We start from the raw sequence: 12,235 nt of genomic DNA, 5'->3' as shown, positions 1-12,235 counted from the left end.
TACCCTCAGCTGAGGATTTGCAACTTAGAAGGGGGTTTAGAACTCTCTTCCAGCAATGGAAACACATAGCATTAGATAGCCCTTTAAGGTTTGCAGTGTGCTTTGTATATGTCATCTCATTTGATTCTCACAACAACCCTGTGAGGTAGCAACTATTATTATCTTCATTTTATAGGCCAGGAAACAGTCTGAGGGAAGTTGAGTGACTAGCTTAGGGTCTGAAGCAGGATTCACACTCAGTTCTTTCTGCCTCTAATTTCAGCACTCTGTTGCTGATGCAAACTAGCTGCCTAGAAAGAGGATTAGATCTGGAATTAGGGAACCTAGACTTGACTATGCTACTTATGTAACCTTGGATGAGTCACATACCTTATTTAGGCCTCAATCTTGTTATTAGTAAAATGAGGGTGTTTGACTAGATTATCACAGGTGGCTTCTCCAGTTCTAAAGTCTCTAAACGTAGGAATGTGGGACTCAGTGACTGAACTTTTTTGATCAAGTAGAATGTAGTGCATTTGTAAATGGCACAGTAATTAGAGTGCTGGGCTTAAAGTCAGGAAGACTCATCTTTATGAGTTCAAATTTGGCCTCAGACACTTACCAGCTGTGTCAGCCTGGGCAAGTCACTCGATCCTGTTTACCTCAGTTTCCTCATGTGTAAAATGAGCTTGAGAACAAAATGGCAAACCACTCCATATCTTTGCCAAGAAAATCCCAAATGGGGTCATGGAGAGCTGTGCATGACTGAACAACCCCAGCTACTATGTGACCTTGGCCAAATCATTGAACTTCTGTAAACTGAGAAGGGAATGTCATAAGTGTTTATTAAGTGTTAGGCCTCATGTTAAGTGTTTTACAAATATTATATCAAGAGATCCTCACAAAAATTCCGGGAAGTAGATGCTATTGTTATCCTCATTTTACAGTTGAGGAAACTGAGGAAGACAGAATTTAAAGTGACTTGCCCCTGGTCACATACCTTGGAAATGCCTGAGGCTGGATTTGAACCGATGTCTTCCTGACTCCATGCCTAGCTTCATGAGACTAGTGGGCCTTTAAAGTAACATTTAGCTCTAATTCTATGATCAATTCCAGTTTTCTAAATTAAAAGATGAGGAAACCCAGATCTCAGAGAGGTTAAGTGTTTTGCCTCAGGTCACAGGAGACAGAGTGATATCCTCTGGTTCCAAATACAATATACTTTTTATACTATGTTAGGTTGTCCTCTGTTCTCCAGATTGACTCTCTTATTCATTTGTATCTTTATTTATAAGTTGCATTTCTTTCACTTTGTAAATTAAATTTTATTTTCTCAATTAACAAGCATTTTTTTTTCTGTCCCTCCTATATCTTCTCCTACATTGGAAAAAAAAGAAAGAAAAAGAAAGCCTATTATACATACATGCACAGTCAAGCAAAAGAAATTCCAGTGTTGGCTATACCCCCCAAAATTATGTCTCATTCTGCATCCTGAGTTCATCACCTCTGCCAGGAGGTGGATAGCACGCTTTTATCATTGGTTCCCTGGAATGATGGCTGGTCATTGAATTGATCTGGGTTCCTAATTCTTTCAAAGTAGCTTACTTTTAATTCTTTAATTCAATTTTATTTGTTTTCTGTTTTAAAGTCTCTCCTTCCTCCTCTCTCCCCCACTGAAAAGGCAAGAAAAACAAAAACCATTACAAATCTGTATAGACATGCAAATAAATTTCTACATTAGTCATGTTCCAAGAAAAAAAAGCAAGAGAAGGAAAGAAAGAAAAAAAATATGCTTCAATTTTCACACTGAGTCCATCAGTTCTCTATCTGGAAGTGGATATTTTGTTTCATCCTGAGTCCTTTGGAATTGTGGGTGGTTATGTTTATCACAGTTACTAGGCCTTGTTGAGTTGATTATCTTTACTGTTTAATTATTCTTCTGGTTCTTCTAAGTTCACTCTGTAGCAGTTGATACAAGTTTTTTTTCTGAAGCCATCCTCTTCATCATTTCTTATAGCACCGTAGTATTCTATCCCATTCATATACCTTGTTCAATCATTCCCCAATTGATAGGCATTATCTAAGTTTCCAGTTCTTTGTTATTGTAAAAAAAACCTGATATAAATGTTTTTATGTATATGGATCTTTTCTTTTTTCTTCTATTTCTTTGGAAGTATAGACCTAGTAGCAGTATTGCTAGGTCGAAAGATACGTGCAGTTCAGTAACTTTTGGGCATAATTTTTTTTTTCTGGTGAGGCAATGGGGGTTAAGTGACTTGCCTAGTGTCCACATCTAGTAAGTATCATGTGTCTGAGGCCAAATTTGAACTCAAGTCCTCCTGACTCCAGGGCTGGTGCTCTATCCACTGTGCCACCTAGCTGCCCGATGGGCATAATTCTTAAATGCTTTGCAGAATGGTTGGACTAGTTCATTAGTGCATTACTACCTATTTTCCCCATATCCCCTCCAGTCTTTTTCATTTTCTTTCTTTCTTTTTTTTCATTTTAACCAATCTGATAAGTGTGAGATGATATCATAGAGTTGTTTTAATCTGCATTTCTATAATTACTAGTGACTTAGAATTTTTTTTCATGTGGCTATTGATAGCTTTAATTTCTTCTTCTGAAAACTGCCTATTCATATTCTTTAACATTGATTAATTAGGAAATATCTTACAGTCTTGTAAATTTGACTCAGTTTCCTATAAAATGAGACCTTTATCAGATAAACTTGCAAATCTTCCCCCACCCACATCCCAATTTCCAGCTTTTTTTTTTTTTTCTGTTTGCTGTATTGGTTTTGTTTCTGCAAAAACTTATTAATTTTATGAAACCAAAATTATCAATTTTTTTCCTGGAAACCTCTCTAGCTCTTGTTTGGTAATGAACTCTTTCCCTAGCCATAGATCAGACAGGTGGTTTCTTCCATGCTCCATCTAATTTGCCTGTAATATCACCCTTTATGTCAAAGTCATTTTGAACTTCTTTTGTTGTATGGTTTGAGATGTTGGTCTATGCCAAGTTATTGTAAGACTACTTTCCAATTTTCCAGTTTTTGTCAAATAGTGAATTTTTGCCCCAGTAGCTGGGATCTTTGGATTTATCAAACACTAGTTTACTTTACTCATTTGCTTCTCTATATTGTGTACCTAAACTGTTCCACTGATCAGCCTATTTCTTACCCAGTATAAAATGGTTTTAGTGATTGTGGCTTTGTAGCATAGTTTGAAATTTGCTTCTGCTATTCCCCCTTCCTTCCCATTTTTCTTTCATTGATTCTCTTGATAGTCTTGACCTTTTGTTCCTTCAGATTAATTTTGCTGTGATTTTTTTCTGTCTCTATAAAGTAATTCTTTCTAATTTGATTGATATGGAAACTAAATAAGTAAATTAACTAAAGTAGTACTGTCATTTTTATTATGTTGCCTTAGACTATCCATAAGTAGCAATATTAATTCCCTTCTCATAACTTTCTTGTGTGGCTCTCATTGCTTTTCCAAATTTTTCCTCCATTGCTCTTTGTCCCCCTCCCCCCCCGAAATGTTTATTACAACATCTTCAATCAGGTCTCACTCATTCCATAAATAGATCTATACAACATTGGGGAGGTAGGGCCATTATATACAGGGAAGAGAAGATGGTACATTGAATAGTTCTTAAAAGTATCACACTGCCCCCTCTTGCTCAGACTCCACTCTTCTTGATGTGCTCTGAAATGGGTATTTGGATCTCCATCCTAGTAAAATGGCTGAGTCCATCTCAAGCTTTGGTCTTTGCTGGAGGGCCTATGGTCCTGGCCCAAAAGTCCCAGCCTTCTCAGCTACTTCTAGAGCTAGCTTTAGATTCTGATCAAACAGCTTACACCTGATGGGCATATCCAAAGAGTAGAATGGATTCTTGAGGGCAAAGTCTGAGTAAATCTTATAGATCTTTCGCAAGACAGAATCAATCCCACCTTGTTGAGGATCTGCCAGCACTATAAACTTGATATCTGTCTGTGTCTGGAAGCAGTGGAGTTTGAAGGTATCTGTCTTGGGCATCTCTATGCCAGAACTCCCCAGCTTGGGAGACAGCTGGGAGCCAATGGCAAACAGTGAGTGGAATATGGAGGCCAGCATCAGCTTCTTGCTGGGCGTGAGGCAGGGTCGGCTGAAGCGGATGGACACAGAGTGGTTGGCCGAGTTGCCCAGGTACTCTGGCACCTCCTTGAGTAGCAAGTCCAGTGGGTAGCTGAAGGTTTTCTCAGCCTTGGCTTGAGGCACATAGTTGCCCAGCTCATAGATGAGGCCTCCAGCCTTGTTCACCACATAAACACTGAAGATCACCATTGCTCCATTCGATGCTGTATGCTCTTTGTTTTTTGAAAAAGAATTTTTTTGCACTAAAAACCAAAAACAAAGAAAACCTTTAAGAATTATTGTTTGGCTTTTGTCCAATCTGCATTTTTCTTTGAGACTTTGCTTGTAAATATTTTCAAGTCATTACCTTTTTCTGTGTTTATGTCTTGAGCTTCCCTGTCACAAAGTAGCCCTTTGTGGTTGAGCTTGTTTTCTTTTTGCTCATTCTTCCACTATATTTCTTGACCTTGGACTTTATGTTGTGCTGGGCTCTGCTCAGTTTTAGGGGAAGCTGGGTGGCACAGTGGATAGAAGTTTGGGCCTGGAGTCTGAAAAACTCATCTTCCAGCAAATCACTTAACCCCATTGCCTTTGTTTCCTTATCTGTAAAATGAGCTGGAGAAGGAAATGGCAAACTACTCCAGTATCTTTGCCAAGAAAACGGCAAATGCAGGTCATGAAGAGTTGGGCACAACTGTACAACAACAGTTTTAGAGGAGGATGTCTGGCCCGAGCTTCTGTCTTTTTATGTCTTTCTGCTGCTTTCACAACTCAGTCTGGGCCCCTGCAAATTTTCATTGCTTCCAAAATGGTCTGAGCTCTGAGTTCTTGACCCAGCTTTGGATCTTTTGGCTTAGTTGTAGTTGGGTTCCAGTAGACAGTTGCTGGGCTCAGCCACTGTTAGACTGCTGGGAGGTTCTGCAGGCTCAGAATGGCTCCCCTTTGGTCTTGGTCTTCTGCCCTGGTTTTTCCACTGCAGGCTTATTTGTTGGGCTAAAGGCTAGAACCAAATCACCACTCTATTCCTGTGCTGAGAGCCACACACAAAGTTTCCGGAACTTGTTTTGCACTCAGTACTCAGACAGCATCCCCCCCCACCCCACCCACTTCCTCATGTAACCTGTTCCTGTTCCTAGTGCTGGACCAGGGGTCCCTTGGGTTCTCATTCTACTCCACTGCTTTTTGCACTGGTACTCTATCTTCTTTGTCTTCCTGGTTCCATCATTGCCACCACTGCCACCATGCTATACTCCTGCTGCAGCCTCCGGCCCCCTCTGTCTGCAGACCTTTCTGTCTGTCTTCCTAAGCTGACATGGGCTAGAAAAAAAAAATGACTCACTGCAACTTTTTCTTGGTTTTCCTGATCAGAATTTGATTTGCTACATTTTCTAGGTTGTGGTGAAGGAAGTTCAGAGAACTAGTCAAAAATGCTGACTCTCACTCTATCATCTTGATTCCACCCTCAGTCGTTTGCCTTTCCAGTGTTGTTGCTATTGTATAAATTGTTCTGGTTCTGCTCACGTTACTCTGCATCAGTTCAGGTTTCTGTGCAACCATCACCTTTATCACTTCTTACAGCACATGAATTCCATCGAATTCATATACCATGGTTTGTTTCCCTGTGTCATTTCTTATGGTACAACAATATTTCATTGTTGGTTGTATATTTTATGCTTTATATATATTTATATATTTTATATCGGTTGTGCACATATACATATATAATATATAAAATATATATATATATATATACACACATACATACACACACACATACATACATATATATATATATATATAAAATATTGGTTATATTTTCCAGGCTTTTAATCATCTCTCCAGTGGTCCTCTGAACTGACTCATATTCTGTATATTTCTGAAGAGAATACAACGTACTAAAAAGCCTAAACACTAGAGAATCCAGGGTTTCATGGAGTGCCCACATCATTTATGAATCCCAGCCAAAGTCAGACTAAGTGCTGGGGACTAAATAGAAACATCTCTCACACCTTTCAGCAGCCATGAAACATCATTACTTTATAAACAGATGAGTAGGCAGATGGTGGCCCCAGCCTCTAAATACAAATCCAATTGCCTTTCATTTTTCATATTGCTTTAAATGAGGTTACTCAGTCTTCTATACTCAAAACTTGGGAGTCATCTTTGAATTTGGGGCGTGAGAGAGAAGAAAAAAAAAACAGTCTTTAAACCCCAGCAGTTTTTTCCCATTAAATATCTCTTACATTCACCCTTCCTCTCTATTCCTACCACCATCTTATGCCATGACCCTTATCACTATGCCTGTTTATTACAACAATAACCTACTTGATCTTTTCATTTCCAGCTGCCGTGTTCTAATCTAGTCTTCATGCTGATGCCAGACAACTTTCCTAATGAACAATTTCAATCAGCTCATTCCCTTGGTCACAAACTAGCAAACCAACAAATACAAAAACTTCTAGAAATTGTCTTCAAGAGTTCAAGCTCCTAAAACTGACTTTCAAGGCCCTTCAGAGGCAGCTCAGTAGAGTGCAAGGCCTGAACTCAGGAAGACCTGAGTTCAAATTCAACCTTAGGCACTTATTAGCTGAGGGACCTTGGGAGAGTCACTTAACCTTGTCTGTCTCAGTTTCCTCAACTATAAAATGGGGATCATAATAGCACTGGTGGCAACTAGGTGTGCAGTGGATAGAAAACTGGGCCTGGAGTCAGGAAGACCTGAGTTCAAATGAAACTTCAGATACTTACTAGTCGTGTGATCCTGGGCAAGTCACTTAACCCTGTTTGCCTCAGTTTCCTCATGTGTAAAATAAGCTGGAGAAGGAAATTGCAAATCATTCCAGTAGCTTTGCCAAGAAAATCCCAAATGGGGTCACAATACCACTGAAAGTACCGAACAACAATAAAACTCAGAGTTTGAGACCAAATGAGATATTTGTAAGTCACTTAGAATAATGTCTAGCATACAATAAGTGCTTAATAAATGCTTGTTGCTTTCACAATCTAGTCTAAATATTTTTTTCTAGCCACATCTTCCATTACTAAGATATAGGCACCTTCTAATAATAATTGCTGATATGATATACTTTAAATACAGTACAATATGTCATGTGAATCTTAACAACAACCCCATAAATTAGGTACTGCAGGGATTATTAATCTACATTTTACATAAGAGGAAACTACAGTTTAGAATATTATTTTACCTTAACAGACTGGTGCATTTTCTAAAGAACACTCACTTGAGGCTGTTATGAAACTTCTCTTCTCAAGTCTCCTTTTTCATCTTTCTTCCTGTCTGTCAGCACACAATTTCCCTTTATATTTTACTAAGAAAACAGAGATTTTTAGCAATTAGCTTCTTTCCTATTCTATGTCTCAAAATCCATTGATATCTTCCTATCTAGGCTTACCTGAATCTAGGTAAAGGAGGTCTCCAGTTCTCATACAAGCATTCAAGATGAATGTTAGGTATATATTAGCCTTTAATCCACCTCATAGGAAATTCAGAAAATGCAAAGAAATCAGTAGCTCATAAATAATGAAAGCACATAAAGCACCCAATTAGCCTATCAGATCTGCCTGAAGAAAACCATTTGATGTTGCCATCATGGCAATCCTTTAACATTCTTGTAAATCCCTCTTTCCTACAGAGCCATATAAAGTCCCTTCTCCCCTGACTCTTAGTATCACCTTGTACTTTAGACTCTCTCTGGAAAGTTAAGCATACTATGAAAACTGCTAAATAAATCATCCCCTTTTCATTGGACCTGCACTATTTGAGAAACTCACTGGCCTTGCTCTCTAAATGAGATGGTGGGCAAGAATTGTGTAGGGTGGTCCTCTTCTTTCCACAAGAAGTACTTGGATTTTGGAAATTCCTTTCTCTCTCTAAAAGGTTTGATCCATTAACTCAAAACTGGGAACTTTTATGCTTGGGATCTTTTAAACTTGGGAGTTACTTATGAGCCCACCCAGGGATGTGTTAGAGACAACTCTAAGTGGCTAAGTTGACTCTTAAATTTTCACTGCAAGAATCTATACTTCAGAAATTGGCAGTCACTACAAATTAGAGCCTGATTTATTGTTTTGTTAATTTTCTAGAGAACTTAAGAAAGTATTAATAATGTAGATTAAACTTAAAAGTGTTTGTACATGAAGAGCCTGGTTGTTAAACATTAAACACAGCTATATAAGGATGTTATGGGCACTTCCCTTTTTGCTCTATAAATACTGCTTGAGCTCACCAGATGTGCAGTAGAAGGCTCTGGGAATAAAGTCATTATCAGACTGGAGGCCTGGTGACTCTAGGCTAGTAATAATAATAATAATAACAACAACAACAACAACAATAATAATAGTAAATAATATCTAGAATTGAAATTTTTAAGGTTTGCAAAATGATTTATACCCACTATCTCACTTAAACCTCATGAAAACATCCCTGGGCCCATTCTTCAAAGCTGGTGCTTCCCAGGAAATCTTTTTCTGATTAGAAACTTGGATTCTTAGATCTTGCTGCTTAGGGATTTTAATTTCTCCTTCCCCCAAGAGTTGAAAGTTCTGTGACTTTTTGCTATTTTCTTTTCTTGTTTTCTTTTCAGTGAGGCAATTGGTGAGCTAGTAAATGTCATATGTCTGAGGCTGGATTTGAACTCAGGTGCTCCTGACTGCAAGGCTGGAGTTCTATCTACTGTGCCACCTAGCTGCCCCTCTTTGCCATTTTCTTGCCACCCCACCCTTATCCCCTGCCCCAGCTTACAGCTTCTCTTGCTGGGCTCACTAGCTATCACATCTTTTCTTGATTACAGGAGTGCCTGATGCTTTCTCTGAGTACCCTTGGAACTAGAAGGCATAGCCTAAGAGTTTCTCTTCTAATCTGGAGAAAAGAGGAATAAGCAGTATATGGCTCTCCTCTCAGATCTCACAGCATTAACTGTGACTCAGAAGTTCTTACCCATTTTTATGTCATGGCTTGTTGTGTTAGTGTGGTGAAGCTTATGGATCCCTTCTTAGATTAATGTTTTTAAATATATAAAATAAAATACGTATAACTATAGAAGAAACTAATTATTTTGAAATGTGGTTATGAAAACATTAGAAAAAAAGTTCAAACACCTCAGATTAAGAGCACTTGTATTAGATTAAGGATATTCAAAATTATTGAGACTTATAGTTTCCACATATACATTGGCAAACTGCAACATTTTCTCAGTAGGTATATGAAAGTCTTCCACAGAGACAGTTTGCATGTATCCCAGACCTCACTCCAGACTTGTCTTTTCTGCTTCTCTGTATCTGGGTTGGCCAACCCTCTCTGGAAGGACTCAAAGAATCTACTCCCTACAGATCGTGGGGTTGGGCAGCTAGGAGATGGAGTAGATAGAGTGCTGGGCTGAAATCTGGAAGATATCATCAGACTCATCTTTCAGAATTCAAATGCAGCCTCAGACACTATCTAGTTATGTGACCCTGGGCAAGTCACTTAACCCTGTTTTTCTTAGTTTCCTCATCTGTAAAATGAGCTGGATAAGGTAATGGCAAACTACTCCAGTATCTTTGCCAAGAAAACCCCAAATGGGGTCAAAAAGAATTGGACATGACTGAAAAAAGAGTGAAAAGCAAAATCTGGGGGTTGAAAATAGGTTGAGAAATCTTGATTTCTTCTCATTACCAAGCATTTCTCCAGGTAACCCTTTTTTTTCAGTCAGGAAGTAAGTTTATTTGAATCACATCTAACTAGATAATCTCTAAGATCTCCTCCCTTTCCTGTCTAAATCTATGCATTTATGACCCTATGTCTGAGTTCCTCAGCAGCAACATAGAAGGATATGCCCTTATTATGAAGGGTCTACTTGTAATTCTCAACTGGTAAGAAAGGAAAGAGCTGAACTCAGACTGAGTCAGGAAACTCCAACTTCTGTTTTAGTCCTTTGAAGGAAGAGAGCCAGTAGCCTAGGTTTTTGCATTTTTCACAGCCCAAGAATAACGCCTGATATAGAACAGCTGCTCAGGAAATACTTGTTGATTGATTGATTGATTGTAGCTTCGTTCCTCAGAGTCAGCAGTCCCTAATTAAAACACAAATTGCCCTGATGACCACACTGTAAACCTTTTAGCTATTAGTTAACTCTCTAGGAGGGACTAGAGGCTTTTGGACACAGGCTAGATCAAGAATTCTTAACATTTTTTGTTATCATATACCCCTTTGGCAGGCTGGAAAAGTCAATAGACTTCCTCAGAATAATATTTTAAAATGAATAAAATAAAATACATGAGATTGTAAGGGAAGCTAATTATACTGAAATATTGTTATCAAAATGTTTTAAAAAATTCCATGGATCCCAGGTTGAGAAGCCTTGCGATAGAGGATAAAGTAGGAAATAGGTAAGGTAAGATGCTATGAATGAGGGATGGGGTAGCTATTTTTTAATAGCATTTTATTTTTCCCAATTACATGCAAAGACTTGCGCTCCATATTTTCTCCCTTCTTCTCTCCCTCATGTCTCCCCTGCCTAAGAAGGTAAGCAATTTTATATAGATTATATATGTACAATCATGTAAAACATATTTTAATATTAGTCATGTTGTAAAACAAGAAACAGACCAAAAGAAAAAAAAGCCATGAAATAAATAAAGTGAAAAATAGTATGCTTCCATCCGCCTTCAGATACCATCAGGTCTTTCTCTGGATGTGGATAGCATTTTTTATGAATCTTTAGGAATGTCTTGGATCATTGTATTGCTGAGAATAGTTAAGTCGTTCACATTTCATCATCATCCAGTATTGTTATTACTTTGTATAATGTTCTCCTGGTTCTCTTCACTTCATTTTGTATCAGTTTGTGTAAGTCTTTTCAGGTTTTTCTGAAATTCCCCTCATCCTTTCTTATGGCACAATAGTGTTCCATTACATTCATATGCCACAACTTGTTCAGACATTCCCCATAGCTATTAAATGTATGGTCATGGTCAAATTGTATAATCTCTCTCATCTCACATTGCCTTATCATAAACTGATGGTAAAAATAGTATCTTCCTTATAGTCTCTTACAGGTGACTCTCTATCTCCTAACTCCCAGTATATTCACTGGCTGCCCTCCATGCCTGGAAACCTTTTCCTCTTTAGCTCTGTCTTCAGGTTTCCTTCAAGTGATAGCTGAAGTCCCACTTTCTGCAAGAAGTCTCTTCCAGGCATCCTTAATCTTAGAGCCTTCTCTCTGCACTACCTGCATTTTATTCTGTATTGTTTGTTTACAGCTATTTGCATGTTGTCTCCCCCATTAGAATGTGAACTCCTTGAGAACAGGGACTGGGTCTTGCTGGTTTTCTATTACCTCCTTTTTTGTATCCTAAGTGCTTAGCACAGTGGCTGACACATAAAAGGCACTTCACAAATTCTATTAACAGTCATGATTGAGGGTTGCTGTGAGGATCAAATGAAATCCTTATTACAAACATATAAAAGCAAGCAAAAAAAATTGAGTTGGATATCTCATGTGTGTGCAAGCATATACACACATAGCTATAGATATAGTAATTATATAATGATATATAGTAATTATATATAAAACACATACATGTATATGCATGCACACATATACATAACACAGAAATGTGTGTCTCATACTTTATCAGGAGGTGGTTAACATGTTTCATTATTAGTTCTCTTGAATTGTACTTAGTTATTATATTCATCAGATTTTTTCCACTTTTTCAGAATTGTTTGTCTTTACCATTTTGTTCTCATCACATAAATTGTTCTCCTGGTTCTATTTACTTCACTCTGCATCATTTCATATGGATCTTCCCAGGTTTTTTCTAAACCATGCACTTCATCATTTCTTAAAGGCAATAGTATTACATCTTATTCATATGCCACAACTTGTTCAGCCATTCCTCAATTTATGGGCACCTCATCTTGGATTCCTATTCTTTGATACTTCAAAAAGAGAAACATTTTTATTATCATTAGAATTATTTATCATTAGGAATATTTTTGTGTTGTTGTTGTTGTTTTTTTAGGCAGTCGGGGTCAAGTGACTTGCCCAGGGTCACACAGCTAGTGTCAAGTGTTTGGTCTGAGCTGGATTTGAACTCAGGTACTCCTGACTTCAGGGCCAGTGTTCCATCCACTG

General features: G+C 38.1%; 1 pseudogene; it reads right to left on the bottom strand.

Annotated features, from left to right (window-relative positions):
• Positions 1-3,764: 3,764 nt before the first annotated feature.
• Positions 3,765-4,319, bottom strand: LOC110210876 (trafficking protein particle complex subunit 4 pseudogene; annotated as a pseudogene).
• Positions 4,320-12,235: the final 7,916 nt, after the last annotated feature.

This window comes from Phascolarctos cinereus, unplaced genomic scaffold (assembly GCF_003287225.1).
Source record: "Phascolarctos cinereus isolate Bilbo 61053 unplaced genomic scaffold, phaCin_HiC Scaffold_726;HRSCAF=1367, whole genome shotgun sequence".
In the NCBI taxonomy this organism is placed as follows: domain Eukaryota; kingdom Metazoa; phylum Chordata; class Mammalia; order Diprotodontia; family Phascolarctidae; genus Phascolarctos; species Phascolarctos cinereus.
This window is presented reverse-complemented; position numbering and strand designations above follow the sequence as displayed.